Genomic DNA, 24,508 nt, shown 5'->3' with positions numbered 1-24,508 from the left:
GTCAAAACAGGATTTTTTCAGGTTAAATGGGTAGGTTTGTTTGTCCCTGTCTCAGTGCTCTGTTTGCCATGACAGATTTTGGTGTGTCAGCTCTGGTGTGACCAAGTGTCCAGGCAGGCTGGGGCTCCCCTGGGCAGCCAGGACACACAGACTGCACCTTCTGCTCCCCTCTCCTGAGCCAAATGACCTTCACCTTCTACAAACAACATCATGGTGGCTGTTTGTGTTCATGGCTAAACTTTTCCAGCCCTACTCGCATCTCTAACTGTTTCTGGGCACAATGGTTTCAACAATTTTATGAGGAAAATATGACTCACCGACTTGCAAAACGTTTCTGCTCGTGTTTTGGGCTTTAAATGAGGGGCCATGGTTTGGTGTCAGCCTCTCAGAGAGGCCCAGGGGGTGAATCCCTGCAGGAGGAAAGGGTTCCTGCTTCCCCCCAGTTTGTGATGCTCCAGCTGGGGGAGGGCCCTGGGCAGGAGACACTTTCTCCTGGCTGTGTTTCTGCACAAACTGCCCCAGCTCCTGCTTCCCTGGGCTGTGGGCAGGCCCCAGAGCTCACCACCCTTGCTCTTCACTGGCACCACAGAAGCCAGGCTGAAGCCAAGTCATTGTCCTGTAGAAAATGACAATATAAATCTCCAATAACAATATAAATAACAATTCCTGACAGACAGCAGCTGTCAATGACCCCAGAGGCTGAGGCTCACCTGTGTGACTGTGGACACCTTTTGTGGTTGTGACAATTTGCCTTCCACTGCCTGCCCAAACCTTCTCCTCACACTTTTAGACCCTTGTTATTCTTGTACACCATTTCATTTGTAAATATTGCACTGGCTTTGCTTGGGAAGACAAGAGAGCAATTTTATCTCCTAGCTGTGGGAACCAAAGAGAGTTCATTTCATTCTGTGCTATCACAACACAGTGCCTCATTCAGTGTCTGGGAAGCCCAAGAGTTGGCTGGAGGGACTGGAGCCTTCCAGCTGGAGTCTGGGGCTCAGCCTGGTGCCTGCCAGGCTCCCTGTGCACAGCAGAGCACACGGGTGTGCTGCAGAGCTGCCACCTGGAACTGATGTCTTTTACAGCATGGTTTTATAAAATTCACTTCATGACAGCCAAACAGGGGTGACACTGGGCTGTGCTGGTTCTGCAGCACCTCTGCTGAAACCCAGCTTTGCACAGAGCCAGCATCAGCAGGGATTCAGTACATGGACATCTGGGGCCTCAGAGACCTTCCCTGGACTTCAGGAATGAGCTGTGATTCCAAATAATCATCAGCTGTTTCAAAAATGTCAGTCAAAGCTGCTAGCTTCCCCTTCTGGTTCCCTGGCTTTGTTATAAATTCTAACAGAATGACAGCTTTGCTGCTGGAATTGCATCAGGATCAGGGTTTTAGCTGGAACAAACACACACTGCAAGCACTTCATGGGTGAAAAGACAACCTTAGCAAAACTGCACCAAAAACCTTTAGCTTTTAGACTGACTTTGCAAGCTGGGCTGTGCTTGCCTACATCACACTGATGTAATCACAATGATTTTCCTCCCTGCTTGTTTCAAACCACAGGGACAGTGGGTTTAACTGCCCCTCCTGGGGGCTGCTGGGGGCTGCTGTCCCCCCTGACAATGGCATTTGTCTTTTGTGATTCTGACAGAGGAGAAAACCAGATTGGCACCCTGCAGCACAAGCCTGTCAGAGCCTCAGGGCTGCTCCAGGCCCACGGAAGGGTTTGTGATTTCAGCCCTGGCAGTGCTGGGCTTGTGCAGCAGCCAGGGCACAGCGTGGGTGAGAGGTGATGAGGGCTGCCCAGCCCTGGGGGGTGATGGAGGCTGGGGGAGCAGCACTGAGTGACCCTCTGGGCTCAATCCCCTGGGAAAATCCAGCCTGAGCTCAGTCCCTGCTCTCCAGCATTCCTCAGCAAAACCATTGACCTCAGGAGCAATGTCTGCTGTGCTGCATAAACATTCCAAATTCATCATTCAGACCCCTTACACTTCAAGTGGTTTTGTTCAGCTGTTTGACAAACATTCTATTTATACAGCTATGGGCAGAACCAAGAGAAAATTATCTGTCCAAAGAGGAAAAATAATTTGAATTAGGGAGACACACAGCATCCTTGATCTCAGGATACATCTCAAAATGGGTATTTTAGCACAACATCCCACCCAAATCCCAAACAGGGATCTTTTCTGCAGACAAATCCAGGCTGTGGCAAGAGCTCCCAGCACCAGGATTGCCAGCAGCATCTGAGCAATTCCTGCAGCAGGGATTCTGCCCTGTGGCTGTCCCTGCTGTGGAGCTGCTGGGAGCTGAGCTCAGGGGAGAGCCCCTGCAGATACAGATGGGAAATGTGTGCTGGAGATGGAGCTCTATCTGGTGAAACAGATCACTGAAAAGGGACAGAAGGGGCACCAACAGCTTCCACCCATTCAGCAGGCATCTCTGCTGGGTTAAGATTGAGCAATATGAGCAATTACATCCCAGTTCTGCTCTAGATGGAAGCTTCTGCTCCCCTGTGTAGCTGCACATGTTCCACAGAAGTTCTTGACCTGAGCCTGTTTAACTCAGATTTTGAGATGGGCCCTTTGCTCTGCTCCAAACTTTCATCTGTCAGCTCCTATTTGGAAAATGTCAAATGATTCAGGAATTCACTCTCATAGGCTCTTCAGGCTCTTAAGAGCAGCTTCAATTGATTTTTAATAAGAATTACATTCAGAGCTTGCATTGTTTAGAAAGACAGGACTTCAGAGTGGAACTGGTTTTGGAACCTCTGCAAATTCTACCTGTGCAGATTCAGCTCTTGAATATCTATTTAAATACTGCACATCTGACATACTTTCCTCCTGGCCATACCTAAGCCATTGAAAGAAATCAGATAAACAGCTTTGATCCAAGTTATTGCTTTACTCATCAGGCCCTCCCAGCTCCTGCCAGCTTCTGGAAATGGCATTCTGGAGTCCAGGCTTCCTAGGCAGCAATAAATTTGAATATCACAGGCAGAGCTGTCAGACAGCTTGTCCCGTGCTGGAGGTCAGGTCTGATGGCCCCATTTCCAGGGGCTTCTTTGAACACAGGACTCAGATTTCAAGTCCAGGGCGAGCTGCTTTTCAAGCCTGCCCCCCAAAGTGTTTCCAATCACTTTCCACCCCAGCACTCCAGGTTCTGCTCTCAGTGGCAGTGTGCACATCCAGAGGAAATTAATCAGCCATTTATTCCAGATTCCCAGCAGAATCCAGCAGCAGGAGTTGGCCTGACCCAGTTGATGACCTGGAGATGATTTTCCAAGGCACGGTGCCGTGGCCTCTGCGTGCCTCCAGCAGCAGCAGCTGCCAGGGAGCCCTGGGGGAGCTCAGCCTGGCTCACCCATGGGCAGTGCCCTTTCCTCATGGAAATGTGGTTCTGGGAGTCCCAGCTGGCTGTGAGCCCCAGCACTGGGCTCAGGAAAGCTGCAGGGAGTGCCCAGAGCTGTGCCCCCTCCTCTGCCAGGGAGTGCCCACAGCCCAGAGCTGTGCCCATAACCCAGAGCTGTGCCCATAGCCCAGAGCTGTGCCCCCTCCTCTGCCAGGGAGTGCCCACAGCCCAGAGCTGTGCCCCTAGCCCAGAGCTGTGCCCCCTCCTCTGCCAGGGAGTGCCCACAGCCCAGAGCTGTGCCCCCATAGCCCAGAGCTGTGTCCATAACCCAGAGCTGTGCCCCCATAGCCCAGAGCTGTGCCCCCATAACCCAGAGCTGTGCCCCCTCCTCTGCCAGGGAGTGCCCATAGCCCAGAGCTGTGCCAGAGCTGTGCCCACAACCCAGAGCTGTGTCCCCTCCTCTGCCAGCCCATGGCCCAGCCCTGTTCCCTCTGTGCTCAGCTCCCCCAGGTGCTGGGAGCCCTCTGGACTCTGCCTTCCCTGCTGGGGGAGGCACAGCTCAGTTCCCCCCGTTCCAGGTGATTTAGGAGCCCAGCCTGGCTGTGCTGCCCCAGTTTCAGTCCCCAGCTTGCTGACACACTGCAGGGCTGCACTGGGCCCTCAGGAACGTGGCAGCTCCCAGGCTGGCACTGCCAGACCTGCAGGTCCAGCTCAGCCTGCCTGGCAGGACACTCCCAGCACCCAAACTCCCAGGCTGGGGAAGCAGAAGCAGCCGAGGCAGAGCAGTTTACAATGATGCAGGCTCCTCCATTTGGGACCAAGGAAAACTTGCCTGGCACTGAATCCCACCAGCTCTGGCCTTGAGAGATCCCTCCTTATAGGTGATGAGCCCCAAGGATCATCCCTGTGCCCTGCAGACCTCAGTGTCCCTGGTTTGCCCAGCTGTGCCTCAGGCTGTGCTCGTGTCTCCAGCCAGCCTTCTCATGCAGGAGCCACTCCAGGTAATTATGCCACAAGGAAGGTCCCTCATCTCAGCCTCGGGGCTCTGGAAAGTCCCAAGGCTGTCAATGGCAGCACATGATGGACAGACACATGCTTTGATCATTACAGAGAAGGTGTTTAACCAAATCAGATGACAAACTTCCAGCAGGAGTGAAAGCTGATGTCCAACAGCATGGGGGATGTAATTTGTTACCTCCAAAACCTGAATTCTGTGAATCACAGCATCCTGGTGCTTCTGAAGTGGCCCAAACCCTGTGTCATCTACCTGCCTGACCAGGAACACTGTCCCTTTACTAGGAATTGAACCATCCAGCCCATTCCTGTGACAACCATGGTTTATTCCCATCAATGTTACCAAGATCATCTTGTGCCACAGAAATAAAGAAGTTGCTAAGTTAGGATCAGTACCCCAAAGAACACTGGAAAAAGAGGAAAAGTATATAAAATTTCATAGAAGAGATAAATAGAAGGGACAAAAGGTTTATGCTTTAAAGCCAAATATTTACTTGTGGAAAAACCCAAGAATTTGAATGGATGTGGGTTCATCTGTATTTTTCCCTCCACTTCTTACCAGTTCCTAATGCACATGCTCTGACATTCATGGCCCTCATTTTTCACACTGTTACTCTCTGCTTTTATTTGGTTTGGGCTTGTTTTTAATGAGGTGAACTTTGCACAGCCCAGCTCTGGCTCCTATAAAATCTGTGTCCTAAATGGCCAGATTTAGTGATTTTTCTGTGGAGAGGAAAAGCCCCCATGCTAACCACACAGCTGTTCTTGGAACCAGATGTCTCACCCCCCTTAAACTGAGCTAATGAGGACAGGAGGATGGTCAGGAAAACCCTGTCTAGGTCTTGCCTGTGGAGTTATGGAAAGAGTGCTGCAAAGCCTGATGCTTCCACAGAAGGGAAAGGGAGGAGGATGGGAATTCCTCCAGGAGGAAAATCTGCAGTGCTGCACTTGCACCCCACAGCCCTGCTCACCCCAAAACCCCTTCCAGCCCTTGGCCCACCCCGGAGCCAGAGGGAGCAGGACCCCCAGGGGATGGGAGCTGCTCTGACCCTGCTGAGCCATGACAGACCCCAGGGCTGGCTCTGGTCCCCTGTGCACTCAGCAGCTCCAAGGGACTCCAAAGTGCTCCTCCCAAGGCTTCCTTAAAGCATAAAGCAGACCAATTCTTGAGGGTCAGACGCTGTGAAAGCCATAACTTCTGACAGAAATCTGACTAAACAAGAGCATTTTTTAAACTAACTGTGCCCACCAGTGTGGTTTTGAACTTTGCAGAGTCCCCTGCTGCTAGCTCAGAAAGAGATAAGAGTTTTAGGGCCATCACCTGTCTGCCCAGCCTCACCCCCCAGAGCCTCTGGGAGTGTTGCCATCACTTAGAGATGACCAACGAGACCCTGGAGGTCATGACTTGGCACTCACCCTGGAAAAATGCACAAGTGTGGCTTTTTTTTTCTTTTTTAGCAAAGCTGCATCAGATTCTCCCTCTGGTGCCAAGCTTAAGCTCCTTTAACAATGATTCTTGATTTGTTTTCATGTGCTCTCCATCAGTCCTTTCCCTGCAGCGTGGAGCAGGTCCCTTGCACTGAGCCACAGCAGCAAAAAGGAATCTTCTGCTGAATACAGTCTTGTGAGACACAGTCATTACATGCAGAGGAAAGTGGGTTTGGTGGGGCCCTGGTTCCCCTGGGGACTCCCATTATATAAATTATTAATAATAAAAATAAACATTGGCTAGCTTGAACTTCTCTTCGTTCCCTTAGAGCTTATTTTTGTGATGGAATTAGCTAAATAAAGCCCACTTGAAAGAATGTTTAATTGCAAACTATCCAAGGAAAACAAAATGGAACTAATTGGTTCTTAGATATTAAACATTCAAAGGAGATAGCTTTGGAAACAGCTGAAAGGCTAATGTGCACTAGGATACAAATGGTGCAGAGAGCAGCTGAGGAAAATGCAGTCTAAACTGCACTACATTTACTCTTAAACCAGATATTCAAGTTTAGTCAGTCTGGCCCTGCCTAGAAGAAAGCTTTGGATTGTTTCAAGCCTAAACAGAATTACAGCAACACTCTCTGGAAAGTTATAAAATCAGAGGGGGCAAACCTGTGTACTGACTTCTGGGCATCATTTGCCCAGGAAAACCCTGCAAAACCCTGCAAAACCCTGCAAAACCCTGCAAAACCCTGCAAAACCCTACAAAACCCTGCAAAACCCTGCAAAACCCTGCAAAACCCTGCAAAACCCTGCAAAACCCTGCAAAACCCTACAAAACCCTACAAAACCCTGCAAAACCCTGCAAAACCCTACAAAACCCTACAAAACCCTGCAAAACCCTACAAAACCCTGCAAAACCCTACAAAACCCTACAAAACCCTGCAAAACCCTACAAAACCCTACAAAACCCTGCAAAACCCTGCAAAACCCTACAAAACCCTACAAAACCCTGCAAAACCCTGCAAAACCCTGCAAAACCCTGCAAAACCCTACAAAACCCTACAAAACCCTACAAAACCCTACAAAACCCTGCAAAACCCTGCAAAACCCTGCAAAACCCTACAAAACCCTGCAAAACCCTACAAAACCCTGCAAAACCCTGCAAAACCCTACAAAACCCTACAAAACCCTGCAAAACCCTACAAAACCCTACAAAACCCTGCAAAACCCTGCAAAACCCTACAAAACCCTACAAAACCCTACAAAACCCTACAAAACCCTGCAAAACCCTGCAAAACCCTGCAAAACCCTGCAAAACCCTACAAAACCCTGCAAAACCCTGCAAAACCCTGCAAAACCCTGCAAAACCCTGCAAAACCCTGCAAAACCCTACAAAACCCTGCAAAACCCTACAAAACCCTGCAAAACCCTACAAAACCCTACAAAACCCTACAAAACCCTACAAAGCCCTGCAAAACCCTGCAAAACCCTACAAAACCCTACAAAACCCTGCAAAACCCTACAAAACCCTACAAAACCCTACAAAACCCTGCAAAACCCTGCAAAACCCTGCAAAACCCTACAAAAACCTACAAAACCCTGCAAAACCCTACAAAACCCTGCAAAACCCTGCAAAACCCTACAAAACCCTACAAAACCCTGCAAAACCCTACAAAACCCTACAAAACCCTGCAAAACCCTGCAAAACCCTGCAAAACCCTGCAAAACCCTACAAAACCCTACAAAACCCTACAAAACCCTGCAAAACCCTACAAAAGCTACAGGGATTGCTGCTTCCTGGAGTGCCCCAAAACCTCCTCCAGCCTAAGGAGGACATCCTAGCAGGGGCTGCTTCACGTGGCTGTCCTGAAGCAGCTGTTTTCCTGCAAGGCTGCTCGGGAGGGCTCCCCAAACCCCTTCTGACAGCACATCTCCAAAGGAGGGAGGCTGTGCCCCCCGACTGAGACCTGCCCTGGCCTCTCCACACTCCCTGCCCTGGCTCTGTGGCACTGCTAGTTAATTCAGGTGTTTGACAGCAGCAAATGGAAAATGTGAAAACTGCCTTTTCATACTCATGAGAAGTTAAATAGTTGCCACACTTACTGCAGAAGTGTTTCTAGCAAGACTAGGAGGCGATGGCTCTAACGTGACTGAAATTTGCAAACCAGAAAAATCCCTCTGCATTAAAAGGGAGCAAGAGTAGGTAAGCCAAAACAAGAACCATAGAGGAAAGACAATTTTAAAAATTAATGAGTGGTGGAAGGAGGTTTCTCTGGAGGAGCACAGTGTGCAGTGGAGCCAGGCTGGTGCTCAGCCACTGAAGGGGCACTGCCTCATCAGCAACATGTTTACTTCCCCACTTATCAGTGGGTGACAGTGCCAGGCCTCTGCCAGAGATAACAAATTCCTGGAAACCTCGGGGCCCCCAGAACACCCAGCCCAGGCACACCAGGGCTGCTCCCTGGAAGAAAGAGGCAGACACAACTGGAAGTGCTAAGCAGAAGTTGCTCAGCAGGATCAGTCAAGATCAAACCACTTCAACATTTAGGCCAAAAGCTAATGTAATTTAAGGTCCCTTGAAATGTTATGAATACCATCAACAAACACGGCTAGAGTCACTCATGAAAATGCATTTCAGCTTTGTGCACAAAAAAATCAATCAGCTCTCTGTCTCAGACTTCTTCAAAGGCTGTGAACCCAATTGTTTGCTCCCTGAGGACCCAGGGCTTTTACTGCAACTAACACATCTGCTTAGAGTATCGTATTTTTCAGCATCACTAGGAGACTTTCTTAGACCTTGGACTGGTTAACTGAGCATCTCTGGGCCAGTGATCTCCTGAACCCCCACTGGAGATGCTCTGCAGAGCTGAGGACAGTGCACAGGGCAGGGACCCTCCTGGCAGAGAGGCACCTTGGGCTGTCTAACAAACTCAGAAATGGCCATTCAGGTAGAAAACGTGGTGACCAGGGATTCCAGCAATGCAGAACCAGGACTAATCCAGGCCGACCCAAGTGCAGCAGCAGGGGCAGGCAGTGCTCTCCATGTCCTGACAGAAATGTGCAGTTTTGCTCCGGGTGACTTGGCTTCCTCCAGGCAGATATTTCACAGGAAGATACAGTTTTACTGTACTGTAAACATAATTTGACAATTACAGGTCAAAGTGTCCTCGCTTATTGCTTTAAATGAAACTAAAAGTAGTCAAATTCATACATATCCACATGGGGAAAAGATTCATCATGTGCTACTACAGCTCTGGGGAACAGAGCACAGAAATCATGTCTGGAGTGGAGACCTCAGCAGAAGATGCAGTTTGTGTTCTCATCCAGAGCCTTCTCCTGCTGAGCATGTTCTCCTTACAGCTGTGGTTTTGTTCTTGAAGAACCAGAGCTCAAGCAATTTTGAGATACTTTGCATTGCTGCTTAAATGTTTTGCACTTCTGCTGTTTGTTTGCAGGCAGCTGGGATGCCCGCACTGATTTTCTAAGGTTATTTAAATTCTTCTTTATTTGTTAACAAATTATGTTGTTGCACAACACATTGGCATGTGAACCCTTCAGAAAAAGGGAGAGACACAGCTCGGCCTCAGTGGAATTAGGAAGGAGCTGCAATGACCTCAGCAGAGTTACACAAAGGACAGCTCTATTGTCCCAGTGCCTGTTGTGCCTGACTGAAGGAACATTTCTGTATGTCAGGGCTCCTCAGAGGGGGCCTCACCTTCCCGGGCAGTGTCTGGGGCATTTCAGACAGCAGTGACACATTTCCATCCATCTGGGCATTTGCTGCTGCACCAACAGCCCCAAGAAATGTGCAGCTACATTTACAACAAGCTTACACAACACTGTGTGTTACTGCAGGACTCAAACCCAGGCATTTCCACACACAATCCACCCAGTGTAAATGCTCTTCTCTTCTCTTCTCTTCTCTTCTCTTCTCTTCTCTTCTCTTCTCTTCTCTTCTCTTCTCTTCTCTTCTCTTCTCTTCTCTTCTCTTCTCTTCTCTTCTCTTCTCTTCTCTTCTCTTCTCTTCTCTCCCATTCTAAAAAGCCAGGTCACTCCCATGCTACAGACCACTTGCCTGCACAACTTTAGCAAAGCCACTGAACTTTCTGTGCAGATCAATCTCAGCCACATGGCCTGGGCTGCAGTGCTGCCTCCAAAGCTGCCTGGGGGATGTCCCTGTGGAAAACCCTGGCCTGCTATTTTAACTTTACAGAGCTCATCAAACAAAATCCTTCCTTACAATCTGGAGAAATCTTCTAAGCTCTCTCTGTGAAATTTCAATTACATAATGGAAACATCTCAGAAATTCAGTGCCCAGGGAAGGGGAGGTTATGGAGGTGGTGTTTGTTCTGCACTAGTAAAAGTACAAACCTATTCACACCAACATTAAAGCAGAAACATTCAGATTTTAAAGCACACTGAGGCCTTGGAATTGCCTCCCTGTTTATCTGTTCAGGCCCAGTATTGGAAAATTATATTTCCCTCTTCAAGTCTGTAGCAATTTCAACAATAAAACAGAGGTTGTGTAAGTGCAGAGAATTATGGAACAATGTAAGTGGAAAGTACATAGTTTTAAATTCATTTGAATAACTCCACTACAGCTGAACTGACATTATTCACACTTTCCAGTCTTAGTCAATACTGGATTGAAACCAAGCACAAGACATTTCAGGCCCAAAGGAGGTCTTTAAGAAAATTACAAGTACCTATATTTCCAGTTTCCAATGGCTGTCTGGGAAAGCTCCACTGCCTGAGGAAACAGCAAGCTGCCTCTCATGGGATCAAACAGCAGAGATGAGAACTAATTAAGGGCACCTTTGGATCAGCCTGGAAACTGGAGGCTGATTCCACCCCAAGGAGCTGCCAGAGCAGAGACCTGGATGCAAATGGCTGAGTGTCCCAGGCAAGCAGGGCTGCAGAGCCAGAGCCACACTCCTGCTGCAGGCTCACTCCTGACCTGTGCAGACACAGGCTCCAGGCCCAGCTCTGCATTCCTTCCACACCCAGCGCTGGAGCTGTGCCTGGAGAAGGAATGCAGGAGAGAAATGAGTTTCTTATCGGCCTGGCAGATCTTGTTGGGTGATGTAGATGCCTGTGGAGCTGCCAGGACTCCAGTGTGGGACATGGCATGCAGCCTAGCTCCAGCCTGCAATCCAGGGCTCTGGCAGGACACCTGGAATAAGGCTGAACTGCTTTCTAAAGCATAAGCAACTGCTCCTGACCCGGGGATACCTGGATAAATTTCTGTTAGAAAGAAATTTTCATCAAGGGAAAAGTGAAGATCCCAGATTTGTACAAGAAAAAGTAAAAAAGGGAGTAAATTGTGCTTTTCCCAACTCAGGGGCATTTGAAAGTCTGGCTATAAGAAAACAGATTTAATAGTCATAACTCTCACAGGGGGGAATACTAAACACACAAATTAGGACAGGAGGTTTCTCAGGATAACCCTGTGTGTCCTTTCCCTCCCAAATCATGGGCAGCACCATGCACACAACTGCATATGGCAAATCTTTCCATCCCTCCAAGGAGAGCCAAACTTCACCTTGGCTGTTGGGGAGACAAACCAGTTGTGGCTCTTCCAGTTCCACAGGCAGCAGAATTTCAGAATGTGCAGGGACAAAGACCTCCCAAATGCATGAAGCACAAAGAGCTGTGGAAACAAGGCTCTTGATGTCTGGATTGTGGCCTTTTGAAAATTTTGCCAGGGCTGGGACCCTCCTGGGTGTTCCTGCCATTACCCTCCCCACACAGAATGCAAACCTGCAGGATAAAGATGTTATGCTGTGGTCAGGAATGTCAAAAGGACATGTTAAGGTAATTCACATTGCATTTTGTTCAGACAAATATTTTCATAACAGCTGAGAAAAAAGTGTGTTGAATAGAGCATCCACTGGTTTGAGAAAAAGAAATGCTAGCTAAAATCAAGGGCTTTGGCTACTTTAAGGCTTCCTAGGCAAGATTAAATCAAAATATTTCCTGTAAACATTCCCTCTTTTCATCAGCATGTCAGTTGTAGTAAGGAGAATGTGATCCTAATTCTCAGCACCCAAATCTGGGTTAGCTATAAAGTCAAATGTTTTCTTACTTTCACAGAAACAACTGTGACTGGAAATATTTTCCAAAGCATGTTGCAAGTGGAGGTAAGTAAATCAGCTAGCACACAGCACATTTTTAAAGGAAAAAAGTTTCTAAAAATGAATCAGGATTTAATAAAAAATGTCTCTGAGGTACGTAAGTCATGCCCATAATAGAATATTTTTCAATTTTCAACCCTGTATAGAGAATTTTAAACCAATAGCAGATGTACGAAACAAAAGCAAAATTGTCCCTTGTTCTCTGCTGTGCACACAGAGAGAGATAGAAACAGGGAAACCAAGGAGAGGCTCTCAAACACTTTCCACAAGAAAGACAGTTTGCTCACAATTCCTTCTCCCTTTAAATTGTTTCTGTGGCAACACATCTGGTGCTGTAACTCTGGGCCAGAACATGAACTCTCCTGCAAGAAGAAAGTGATGTTGTTGTTCTGTCTGCAAGAAGGTGAGGCAGAGAGGGATGAGTGAGCACACTGACCAGGTCACCCCTCCTGCCTCCCCAGGCACGCAGAACATCAGCCATGGGGGTTCATGCATGGCTCAAACCTGCAAGTTTTAGAGCATTTCAACAATGCTGGGAGGAAACTCTCGTGGTAAACACAGTCTGTAAGCCAGGGGTTTTTAAAGTAAAATGGTGAGTGCTTTGCTACTGCTGTTCCTACCGTGAGAAATAAATCAGTTCTCCAGCCAGGAGGAGCAGGGTTCATTCCCTAATCACAAACAGAACATGCAATGGAGCAAGGCTGGTGCTGATCTCCTCTGCAGCACGGCACAAACACTGCTGGATCAGCACCATTTCACACCTGACCTGTCAGGAGCACGAGGCCAAAGCCCCTCACCTGTCTGTAAAACTCAGCTGCCCCCTCCCAGAATCACAGAATCACCAAAGCTGGAAACCCCTCCCAGAACACCAAATCCAAGCTGTGCCCAATCCCCACCCTGTCCCCAGCCCAGAGCTCTGAGTGCCACCTCCAGCCCTTCCTGGGACACCTCCAGGGATGGGCACTCCAACCCTCCCTGGGCAGCCCCTGCCAAGGCCTGAGCCCCCTTCCAGTGAAAAAATTCTTCCCAAAACGTGCAGCCCTAGGCTCTTCAAGCTCTTGAGAACCAATAGATTTTACATTATGGAAATAATGGAAGTGGATTTTTGCTACTTCATCAAGCAGATCAGGGGTGGATTCACAGAAAGAGCTTGAGCAATAAAATGTCACTGACACAGTTACTGTCCCAATAATAATTGCATATGTTCTCCATAAAATAGTTTTTATTATTTAATTTGAAACAGCTAAATTCACAACTAGAGCAGTTACATATAAATCTGTTTGCTAACTACACTTAGGGTATTTCTGCATTAATGACAAGATCATCTCAGTGTTCTGATCTTCTGAATTACTGGTGATTAAATGCCTTGTCTCTCTGAAAACCAAGTTTTTGCCCTAAAAAGTTGAACTGAATAAAAACTATAGTTTTCAGGCATTCTATCTTTGAAGACATACTGGTTTAAAGCAGTCTGTCCTCAGGGAGAACAAACTGGCAGCAGAAATGGAAAAGTTGAAAAAAGTGGATAAGGCCTGGTATTTCATAAATATGTATGTCCCTTTTGTGCTTCTGGAGGCAGCATCCCGGGATGGGAACTGAAGCCAGGGCCCCGAGCACCTGTAGCCATTAAAGGCTGGCTGATGTGCTTTGCACACCTTGCTGTCCCTAATTCTGGATTGCCACCAGCCAATCACCTTCCAAAATCCACTGCTGGCCAACAACAGTCTGGATAATTCAGCTCTGTCTGCTCCCTCTTTCTCAGCCTTTTGGCCAAGATCAAGTGTGCAGATTCAAATAATATTAAACCTACTATTTTACACAAGTTATCTCCTTCGATTCCAGTCTTTCTATTTATTTCATACAAATGGAACAAATTAATCACCCTTCAGAGACAGCTCCCCCTTGCTTGCTAATTTTGGATAACTTTCTATACCCAGAACCTCTGCCTTGTCCTGGTGCTCTGTGACCCCACATTGCCACTCCTCAGACCCCTGAGAGACACATGAGGATCACAACTTTCCCCTCCCCACAGACTGAGCCTGGTTTCCCTTTCTGGCCCAAGTGGCTCCAGTCCATCTCCCAGACTCTTTATGAGGATATTGCAGAGGAGCATTTGTGAGGGAATTAATTCGCTGGGAAGGGAGGAAAGTGGCATTGGTGGGTGTGCTGTTACAGGATCCCAGCTCCCTGCCTGGATTGCTCCACAGGAACCAGGGCTGGGGAGAGCACTGGAGAGCAGCTGTGCAGCTGCTCTTTGTCCTGGCAGAAGGAAACCATCCCATCTTCCCCCGTCCCTTGGGGAATCCATGACATAACTCCCTTCTGGCCTCCCTCCCCACAGCCCTGCCCCGTGACTGAACAGCCCTGCAGCTCCTGCCTGCCTCCAGCACGGAGCCCTGGCTCAGGATGAGGTCCTGCCAGCTCAGGGAAGCCCTTCCATCCCCCAGAGGGTGCCCAGGCTCCAACTGAAGGGGAATGCTGCGGGGTTAATGTGCACCACCGGCTCACACGTGCGGCATCTCACACGTTTCTCTCCAGACCTGGGGCATAAAGAGGCTGGGCCTGCCACTCCACGACAGCTCCAGCCCGTTTTGGCAGGGTTTGTGCAGCCTTTCCTGCGCTGCTACACGTGGTGCTTGTGTCAGTCACAGTGCAGGAGTCAGAGCAGCAGCAGGGAAGGGATGAACTGCATGAGACAGGAACACAACAGAGGAGCTCCTCACTGCACACTCCTTCAGCCACAGCACCTGTGGTGAGCCTCTCCACTCCACATGCAACATTCCCTCAGACATCTTTTGCACTGTTTACTACCCTTGCAAATGATCTGCCTCTGTTTTTCTTGGTTTTAATTAAGGGCTTTCCAAAAACAAAAAAAGTAAAGCACCTCATCAATAGGTGTAGCTCCCATTTTGCAGCTGTGAAAACACAGGTATGGACAGATTAAGTCTTGATCCCAGCAAAGGAAATGACTGAATCAGGAGTTTGAGTACTGGTGCTGGTTCAATACTCAAGAAATGGCTCCAGAAATATATAACCTTATTTTTAAAACTCCTTCAAGTTTCTTTGGTTGATTAACAACTCTACTTCCATATGGCCCAACTTATTTAAAACACTTTTTAAAAGGGGAAATTAAACTCTGTCTGAATCAAAATGTAACTGGGCTGTGACCCAAAACCTCAACTTGTATTTAAACGAATAAGCAATAAAAAAAAAGAAGGCAAATAAAATGTAATCTTTGCACAGACAAAGAGAGTTAACTAAAATACAACCAGCTCATGCAACAACACCTCCAAAAGGCAAACTCTACGGATGGCATAAAGCTCGTCCTGCTCCTCTCGCTGTTCCACCTGCCCCAGCCAGGTGCTGTCCTGCCGAGGTTCCGGGCTGTTTCCTGCCGGGAATGCCTCCACCCCGGATAAAAAGCCACCGAGGCTCTGAGCGCGGCTGCGGCTCTGCAGGAGCGCTGGCATCCTTTGGGGCTTGCCCGCTTACAGACCAGGTGACCGCATCCCCCGCAGGTGACCCACCCTGCTCAGGTGTCCGTGTCCCCGCCAGCTGATGTCCCCTGCGGCACCGCAGCTCTCCCCTGCGGGCAGTGCGGGTGCCCCGCGCCCCCCGAGCCCCGCTCCGTGCCCAGGCGTGCCCAGGTGTGCCCAGGTGTGCCCAGGTGTGCCCTACCTGCGCTGGGGCCGGCGGGCGCGCAGCGCGGCTGGGCTCCGCTGCCGTGGCGGCTGTCGCGGCTGTCGCGGCTGTCGCGGCTGTCGCGGCGGGGGCGGGAGGGCCCGGACAGCCGCCGCTTATCGCCGCTTATCGCCGCCTCTCGCCGCCTCTCGCCGCCTCCCGCCGCCCAGCCGGGCTCCGCTTCCAGGAAGCCGCGGCTCCGGAGCGCTCGTTTGCCGCTGGATGCCGAGCGCTCCGTGCCGCTGGCTGCTTCCCTTCGCTCCCCCTCCCTCCTTCCCTCCCTCCCCCTCTCCCTCGCTCCCCCTCCGACCCCCCTGGTGCTGGCAGGGGGCTGGGAAGGCGCCGGGGCTCCAGCACATGCCGAGCCGGCGGTCAGGGCCCGGACCCTCTGCTGTTCATCAGGAGCATCCCAGGCGCTCTCTCGCTCGCTCCGGCTGCGGCTCCCGCCGCGCAGCCCCCGGCCGGCAGACACCCTCCCTGCAGCCCGGTAATGCCCCCGGCTCTTACCCCCTCTGCTCAGGCCTCTTCTGCCGTGCCCAGATCCCGCCTTTCCCACCTTCCCCGGCCATTGCTCCTTCCTCCTCTGCCCTCACCCCACACTGCCTCTTCGCCGTCCCTTTAAAGCCCTCGGTCATACAACGCTAATCATCATCATCATCACCATCATCACGTCTTTCTCTGATTGCCTCCCGCCTTCCCCATCCCGCCCTTCCATGGTTTGCTGGTACTGGGAGATGTCATTTGCTCTCTTTGATTCTCTATTGAACAATCCTGCTCCGAGTCCTTCCTGCTGCACCCACTACTGACCTCCCTCTGCGGGCACCAGCTCCCTTCTGCCAGCCCTCGGGATGCCCTCCGGGCAGTCCTGGCAGGAGGAGGTGAAGCTGTCATGTGGGAAGCAGGCTGGGATCTCCCTGCTCCTTGTCTCCCCCGTGCACTCACAGCTCTCTCCTGATCTGTGCCTGGCCGGGCCTTTTGCAAACACCCCCACAAACCTGTCCCTGCCTGGGCACAGCACCTTGGCTGCTGCTGTGGCTCATCCATCTTCCATTCCTCCTGGTTTCTAGCAGCACTTCCCCGTGCTGACCGACTGACAGCACTGGCAGCCAGACACTCCCCACGGGGAAAATGAGCTGACTGCATGGAATTTGGCCATGCCCTTACCATAACTTTATTAGTAATGCTGTTTTCTTCCCTTTGCACCATGCTCTGCAGCATCCAGCTCACACACCCTGAAACCCACCCCACTGCAGGAGGCTGAAACACAAAGTGTTTCACACCAAGTGTTCTCAAAGCTCCAGCTGACCAGAGATCCCGTACAAGAACCTCTCAGGGCAGGGTTACTGCTTTCTTTCCCAGTTCTTTATGCAGTTGGTCAGGATTTGTATTTTCCTGTGCACATGTTTAAAGGAAAGTCTGGAAGGAGGCAGAGGAAGATCTCTTGCACAGCTGAACATGCTTGTGAGGAGAGGCATGAGGGAACTGGCACACATGACAGTGAGAGCAAAACCAGATGGGCAGATGGAATTGCCTGAGCCAACGACTGGAGCACCCTGGGTTTTATTTGTGTTAGAAAGGACTGTGCTGAGATGCAAGCAGAAGTGGGCTGTACACCAGGTCTTCAAAATGCTTGGGGCTTGGAGCACTGCAAAGGGCAGTGGTGGTACACCACGGGTGTCACAGCTGGGGCACCTGGAGCACAAAGCAAGGAGATGCAAATCCGTGGATCTGGACAGGTGAGCACGTAGCAGTACAGTCATTGTGACTCTAACTCTTGGCTTGATGTTCCTGGCATTTTGGGGGGTTATGATCACACCCACTGAGTGCCTGAAGAATCCTCCCCAGCAAATGCAACTGCAGCTGTCCTGCTGCTCCGTGGGGCTTCCCAGGCTGCTGAGGCAGGCAGCAGTGGCTGTGTGCCCCAGCCTCAGGCAGAGGACAGTGCCACAGCAGCTCCTGCAGCTCAGGACAGTGCTGGAACACTGCTGGCACTGCAGCAGGGCCCTGTCCCCAGTGCTGGCCCCACAGCAGGGTGGAGCACGCTGGCACAAGCTGAAATCAGCTGGGTTTGTAGGAGGACATTTGTCACAACACCAAATCCCTGCAGGAGCCCTGTGCGACCAGTTGCCCCAAAAGCCATTACTGTTAATGTCATTTCCTCCTAACCATGAGCCTTTTAACAAAACTCACAGAGCAGCCCCTCAGCAAACACCAGTGACCACGGTTCCCTCACTCCTGGTGCAGATGTCCCCGTTTACTTCAGCTGAGGAATGGCTTTATGTGTTTTTATTCCAGTTTACTTTTTATGATCTTCATTTGCTGTGTCTTCTTCTGGTGTGTTTATGTGGCTGGTGCTTGGTTTTCATTATTTTTAACTGCATTTCAGATCATTTGCTCTATGGTTTTGTTCACATTCTCCTTTTCCACGAAACTCTAATAAAACACTTGGCTACAGATTTCCCAAATTGAATACTGATGTTTAGTGCAGCTAATTATGCAGCAGGGTTCAAAGTGAGTTCTATAATGTAACAATTTACATATTCCTGAAAACAATGGACACAAACCTACAAATTATTGCTACAAGCTAGTTTCACATTCTTCTGGAATTTCCTTTAGAAATACATATGTTTAGTATTCTCACGCATATGAAAAGCAGTAAATACTGCACTGCTGGCACCATTATAATATTTACAGTGAAAAAATAAAACGCACTCTGATGTGTCTCAGACCTAAAGGGACATAAAAAATGCCAGTATGTTTCCTCCAGGATCTCAGCACGCTTCACAAAAACCCTTCCCAAATTCAGCCTCTCAACATCCATCACTGTAAGCCAACGATACACAAAGATCATTTTACAGCAAAGCATTCACCGTGGCTGCAACAACACTACACATGTAGTGCTTCAGCATCACCAGTGCTCTGGCATAATCAGATTAATCATAACTTTATTGTTTAAATCCTGAATAAAGTCGTTTTTGTTTGTTTTCTAAATGGACCAGATTACAGGCAGCCAACCAGCAGACCAGCCCAGCCTTCTCAAGAAGATCCAGACTAAACTGACTTTTAGAAAGGCTGCTGTAAACCAGAGCTCTGTTTATAAAAGCAAGAGCTAATAACTCAGTAGCTGGGCCTGTGATCCTCTGCACCAGGCTGACTTGCAGGGACAATAATTCTCGCTGCTCCTAATGCAAGCAATATGTATGCCAACATTTGCCTGTGGCTCCACCCCACCCCTTTCTAGTCTGTATTTTTTTAATTTTAGTATGTTACTTACATCTTCATAACGTGGAGTGATCTGCAGAGAAGGGGATTCTCTCTCAGTCTATCGATATATTGACCAGGCACTTTCATTGCTGGAACACAACAAACTGCAGAGCATGTTCCAGCAAACCACCCCTGCACAGAGCATTTGCTCTGAGCCTCTGAGGGGGGTTACAGTGAGATGGACTGGAAATACACATCCCCAGGCCCAAGCACATGATTATTTTTCCCTCTTTGTGCATCTCTCTGTGCTGGAGTTTTTAGTTCCTGGTATTATAGCTCAGGAGGGAAGCGAAGAGACCTGCCAACAGAAGCAAAGAGTATCTTCTAAAACCTCAACACAACTGGGACAGTGGCTGAACTCACAGGATTCAGTATTTCCAAATGTGACATGCATGGAAAATTTGAATTACTTTTCAAGCCTCCTTGGCTTGTACTTTTGTAGTTTTACTTACGACCACTGCCCCAGCACTGTCTGGTTAATAAACAGGGGCAGTTCTGTTGCATTAATGTGTACACACCTGTCTGTTTTCTCTCGGGGGTCTCACAGGGGGTTGGCTTGTTTCTGCATAGACACATAAAACACTGAGACAAAAAAGCCTAAATTAATCTGATCATCTAATTACAAGAAAAGTTTCGTATTTCCCTAAAAAAAATTGTTCCTTATAATTGTTTTACATTTTCCCAAAGTGTTGAAACCTTCATCTTATGATTACAGTAAGAAGTCTATGACAAATCAAAGAAATCAAATGGGTGTGCACCTTCCCTGGGAACGTTGTCCCATCCCTGGAAGTGTCCCATCCCTGGAAGTGTCCAAGGCCAGCTTGGATGGGGCTTGGAGCAGCCTGGGATAACAGAAGTTGCCCGTGGCAGGGAGTGGAGTGGGATGAGCTTTAAGGTCCCTTCCAGCCCGAGCCATTCTGTGATTTTGTGAGTGACATTTTAAAGCACAGTGACAGTAATGTGACACAGCCATTACAAACACAGGTAAGGCTGTGGGAGCGGTTCATGTCCTGGGCAGTCTGGTGCAGCCAAGGCCGCTGTTGTAATTAATTAGCGCTGTAATTAATGGTGTAATTAATGGTGTGATTAACGGACGTCGCTGCGGTGACAGCGGCCCGGTGACCGGGACAGCGCGGGCACGGCGCCCTCTGGCGGCGGCGGCTCCCGCTGCACCCGCCGGGGCGGACGGCGGCGACAGCGGCGACAGTCGCGACAGCGGCGAGCCAGGCTCCCCCCACGGACACGGCCAGTCCGCAGGGATTCCCTTCCCAAAACACCGTTCATGTAAAAATGTTCCTTGGGGGGAAAAGGTATAAGCGCTCCTTATTCAGTGCTGGCACTTCAGTGTCGCTGATGTCGCATTTCGCGGGTGACAGTCACAAGCTGAGGGCAGAGCTTTATTCATAAATAGCCATAAGATGATTTCCAGATAAGCTTAACAGCAACAGGCTTTATTCCAAAAGGTCTATTAAGCAGAGCTTTTTATCTAAGATTATGACAAAATTTAAACCCCAATCTGTACCAAACGAAGTTTAAAGTAGATTTTGCAACAATTATTCCTTTGATTCCCCCCTTTTTTCCCCCAGAATTCTGGAGCAGGAAAACTCAGTGAGTAGTGGAAAACCAAGCAGGAAATGTTCACAAATTCTTTTGCGTAAAGGACCCCTGAGGAGTCACCCGCTGAGCTGGACAGCTCAGCACCAGCGGGGCTTCTCTGAGCTCTTCTGGCAGGAGAGTTAAATCATTGAACCCCACACGAGTGCAAGTGGGAGGTGTCAGCCGGGCTCACAACTGCCCTGTTTAAACAAGGGGGAATTCCAAAGGAATTCAGAGTCATTGGACACAAATGGATTACTAGATGAAGGGAAAGAAAAAGCTTTAAAAGCTTTTCATTATTTTAGTTAGAAACCTCGGAGAATTTAAATTAGCGTATCAGTATCGGCTTTTGACTTGCTAGGAAAGTCGTTTCAGAAAACATCAGGAGTTTATTGCCGGACCTAGTTTCTAACTGGATTTATAACACACCTGAAACAAACGTTTCTTTCACAGGCAGCATGGTATGAAGACAACCTTTCCCAGAAAGGCAGACAAAATAAAAGTACAAAACGAAAGAAAACCCCCCAACCCCAGGAAACTATAAATATTTTATTGGAAAAGATCTCATATATGAGCTCTATAAACAATCAATTTGTTTTGTCACAGATAAGTAAATATTGCATCAAAGTAACAACTAAATGTTCCTGGAGGAGGAGTGGGGAAGAAAAAAATGCTGCTAGTTTTCCTGAGAGGAAAGAAGAAAGCAAAGGCAGAAACAGAAACAAAAACTCATTACTAACCCAACTACTGTTTCCCCCCTCAATAAAATAACATTTTAAAAACTCAAACAAACAAATAAACAAAAAACCCATCCCAAAATTAAAATCCTATAGCTGTCACAATTTCAGAGTAAGTAATAAATTTTTTATTACATGAGTGCTATTTAAATACTCCTGTTATTAATAAATTAGCTGAGTTGCCATGCCCTGGGGTTTGCTTGCTGAGCCTTGCCCCTGTGTTTGTGTGGAGCTGTTGGTATGGAGCGTGTTCCATGGAGATAAAATGCAACAAGCTCCCCTTCTCAGATTCTTCCTCTCTGATGCAGCATTTGTGAACTCACACCTTCTGCCTCAGGATCAGCCCCATCAGCAGAAAGGTATTCAGTGTATTTCCCTGGATTCATGGGCACCTGGAAGCAGGGCTCTACAATATTTGTGCTTTTGTGACCATCAGATGCCTTCATGGCAGCACTGGTTTGTCTGCTCCCCTCACTGATCAAGGGGAGGACAAAAGCAATCTGAGGTCATGCCGGTCCCTAATATTCTGAAAATGGAGTATCCAAGAGTATCCACTGCTGTTGAAAATGCTTCTTTGTAGGGAAATGTAACTGGGACACAAGATTAATGTAACAAAATTGCAGAAGGTATCAAAGCCTGTAAGTACAGAGTTTATTTTTTAAAGAAAGCAGGACCTTATTATAATTTTGAAAATAAAGCTTCTCTTTTTCCTTTTTAGTTTTCTCTCCCCATCAAAAAAACTCTCCAGTCTCTCATCAACTCCAAGCCAAGATCAGATTACAATCTAGTACATCTAACAATCACTCCTCTGAGCTGGCACTGACAGTGTAAATAAAGACTACTTTATGTTAAATATGAAGTCAGCATAAGCCCTGAACTATGCAATAAAAGATTAGGTGGATCATCAATAACAACCTGTGCTGACAGAAATTTTCTGTGCTTTATTCTTGGAAGTACTCTGTGAACTCCCAGCAAGGCTGTATGGAATACAACAATTCCACTGAAAATGTGGGAAATCTGGGACAGGAAAGCAACATCACGGCACAATCTCACTATGCTGCACGGTGGACCTAAGTGATGGAATTTCGACACCAAAACAAAGAAAGAAAAAATAAAAAGGCCTCCCAAAAAAGCTCTCCCAGCTACTCAGAGATCAGGAAACCCAACCTGTCTTTCAACTTGGCAGAAACGGAACGTGCCATGAATAGCTTGATCAGGTCTGAATCACAGGTTGTACAGAACCTGTGACTAAAATAGCCCCATAAGCTTACCTTCCAACAGGCACAAAGAGCCTGCCTCCCTCCCCACCTTTATCTGAGATCAAATTGTTTATCACATTCCTTCCTCATACGTCAGCTCCTTGTGATGAAAGCCAGCCAGTGATTAATACATTTTATTAGGTTGGTTCCAGTGACTTGAAATGAATTTGCCCTGACTCCTCAGGCTGGCTCCCACACCCACTGCCTGGCACTCCAGCCATGCTAGGAATGCACAATAGAAAACAAATTATCTTAGGCGATACCTCATAAATCTATAGCAGTAAAATTAACTGCACAGCGGCTCCAAGCAGAAATCAGCTCCAGGAGGTTTTTCCTCCCTTTCTCCAGGAGAAAAGAGCCAACCCAACAGCTTTAAAGCCCCAGAGAAATCACTGTTCCCTTGTCTCTTGCACTCTTCTCCTTATTAAACAGAGCTGAGTTTTGCTCAGCTTATTAAACAGAGCTGTAGAAGATATGGAAAGCAGTCCAAACTCTTTTCAATGTTATAATTACAAAGTGACAGAACAAGAGGTTTTATCCTGGTCTTGCTCCCATAGCTGTAATCTGCCTTCTACTGCACCAGGATCACAGATTCTATCTGAATTTACAGGCTGAATTCTCTATGCATCCTTCTGCAGTGTAAAACCAAAACATGCTGGATAAAGGACGAGAAGACTTGAATCAGCCTAGACACTGTCTGGCAGCAAACTATACTTAACTATTAACAATATCCTCTGTGCTAATTACAGCTTGTCTTGGCTCGAGTGAGAGCTGCAATTCCTTTGCCTTTGGCGTGATGGGAGGAAGATCAACTGCACAAAAATCAGCACCGACTTAGAAGTGATTCAGCACTGGATGCTTTTTATTTAATTACTGATTACCAAGTGAGACTTGAGAACTGACTAGACACCTGTGGCGTGCCTCAGGTGCAAGGCATTGTTTGAGCTCCCATCACCGCCATCCACACAGATCTACAGGATGAAACCTCACACTGCGTTCTCCTCTACCAGATTTATGGATAATGGAGAGACCTGGAATTCAAAGGTCTGTTGACACGATGAGATTAATGTACATGCTTCCTTCTTGTCCATACACGTGACAAGTCTTTTATTTTCAGACAGTTTACAATCTCTGGGGTTTGTACTTTTGTCAGGGTAGCTTAACTGGCCTTTGAATGAAATTGATCTGTCTCAGAATTAATACAATAAGGAAGGTTAGCTCTGACATTACCAGATCCTGCAATATTACTTGTGACTAAAATGAAAACAAGCTCCATGAACACCTTTACAGGTGGACACAGAGGCATGTCCCCAGAGGGAGACTTCACACTTTTGGCCTGACCAAGGTTTATTTCTGTAATGTGCAAATATCAACTAACACTGGTGTGGTTTGTGTGTTACATCCATGGGGCCCTGAGATCCCTGAATCACAGGATCGCTGGGGCTGGCAGGGATCTTTGTCCAGAGATGGTTCAGTCCACCCCCACGCTCGGTATCTGAGGGGTTGGAGCCTTCAAGGGCAGCCTGACCCGGGGGCTGCGAGGGGCGCGGCACGGCGGCGCCCGTGGGAAGGTTAGGGTTAGGGTTAGGGCTGGCTCCTCAGGGCTGTGGGAGGGTTAGGGTTAGGGTTAGGGCTGGCTCCTCAGGGCTGTGGGAGGGTTAGGGTTAGGGTTGGCTCCTCAGGGCTGTGGGAGGATTAGGGTTAGGGTTAGGGCTGGCTCCTCAGGGCTGTGGGAGGGTTAGGGTTAGGGTTAGGGCTGGCTCCTCAGGGCTGTGGGAGGGTTAGGGTTAGGGTTAGGGCTGGCTCCTCAGGGCTGTGGGAGGGTTAGGGTTAGGGCTGGCTCCTCAGGGCTGTGGGAGGGTTGGGGATAGGGTTAGGGCTGGCTCCTCAGGGCTGTGGGAAGGTTGGGGATAGGGCTGGCTCCTCAGGGCTGTGGAGGACCCGCAGCTCGGCACGGAGGCTCCTGAGGGCCGCGGGAGGATGCGGAGGCGCAGGATGGCGGCCCCCGGGGCGGGAGGTGCCTGAGGAGGCAGCGGGAGCCGAGCC

At 48.7% G+C, this 24,508-nt stretch overlaps 1 protein-coding gene across 1 annotated transcript in view; it reads right to left on the bottom strand.

The window, feature by feature from the left end:
- Positions 1–15,756, bottom strand: part of RIPOR3 (RIPOR family member 3) — a 42,706-nt gene extending 26,950 nt beyond the window's left edge. The window contains exon 1 of the mRNA XM_059862550.1: positions 15,604–15,756. The gene's annotated coding sequence lies outside the window, so the exon portion shown is untranslated. The remainder of the gene's footprint in view (positions 1–15,603) is intronic.
- Positions 15,757–24,508: the final 8,752 nt, after the last annotated feature.

This window comes from Haemorhous mexicanus, chromosome 18 (assembly GCF_027477595.1).
Source record: "Haemorhous mexicanus isolate bHaeMex1 chromosome 18, bHaeMex1.pri, whole genome shotgun sequence".
NCBI classification, from domain to species: domain Eukaryota; kingdom Metazoa; phylum Chordata; class Aves; order Passeriformes; family Fringillidae; genus Haemorhous; species Haemorhous mexicanus.
This window is presented reverse-complemented; position numbering and strand designations above follow the sequence as displayed.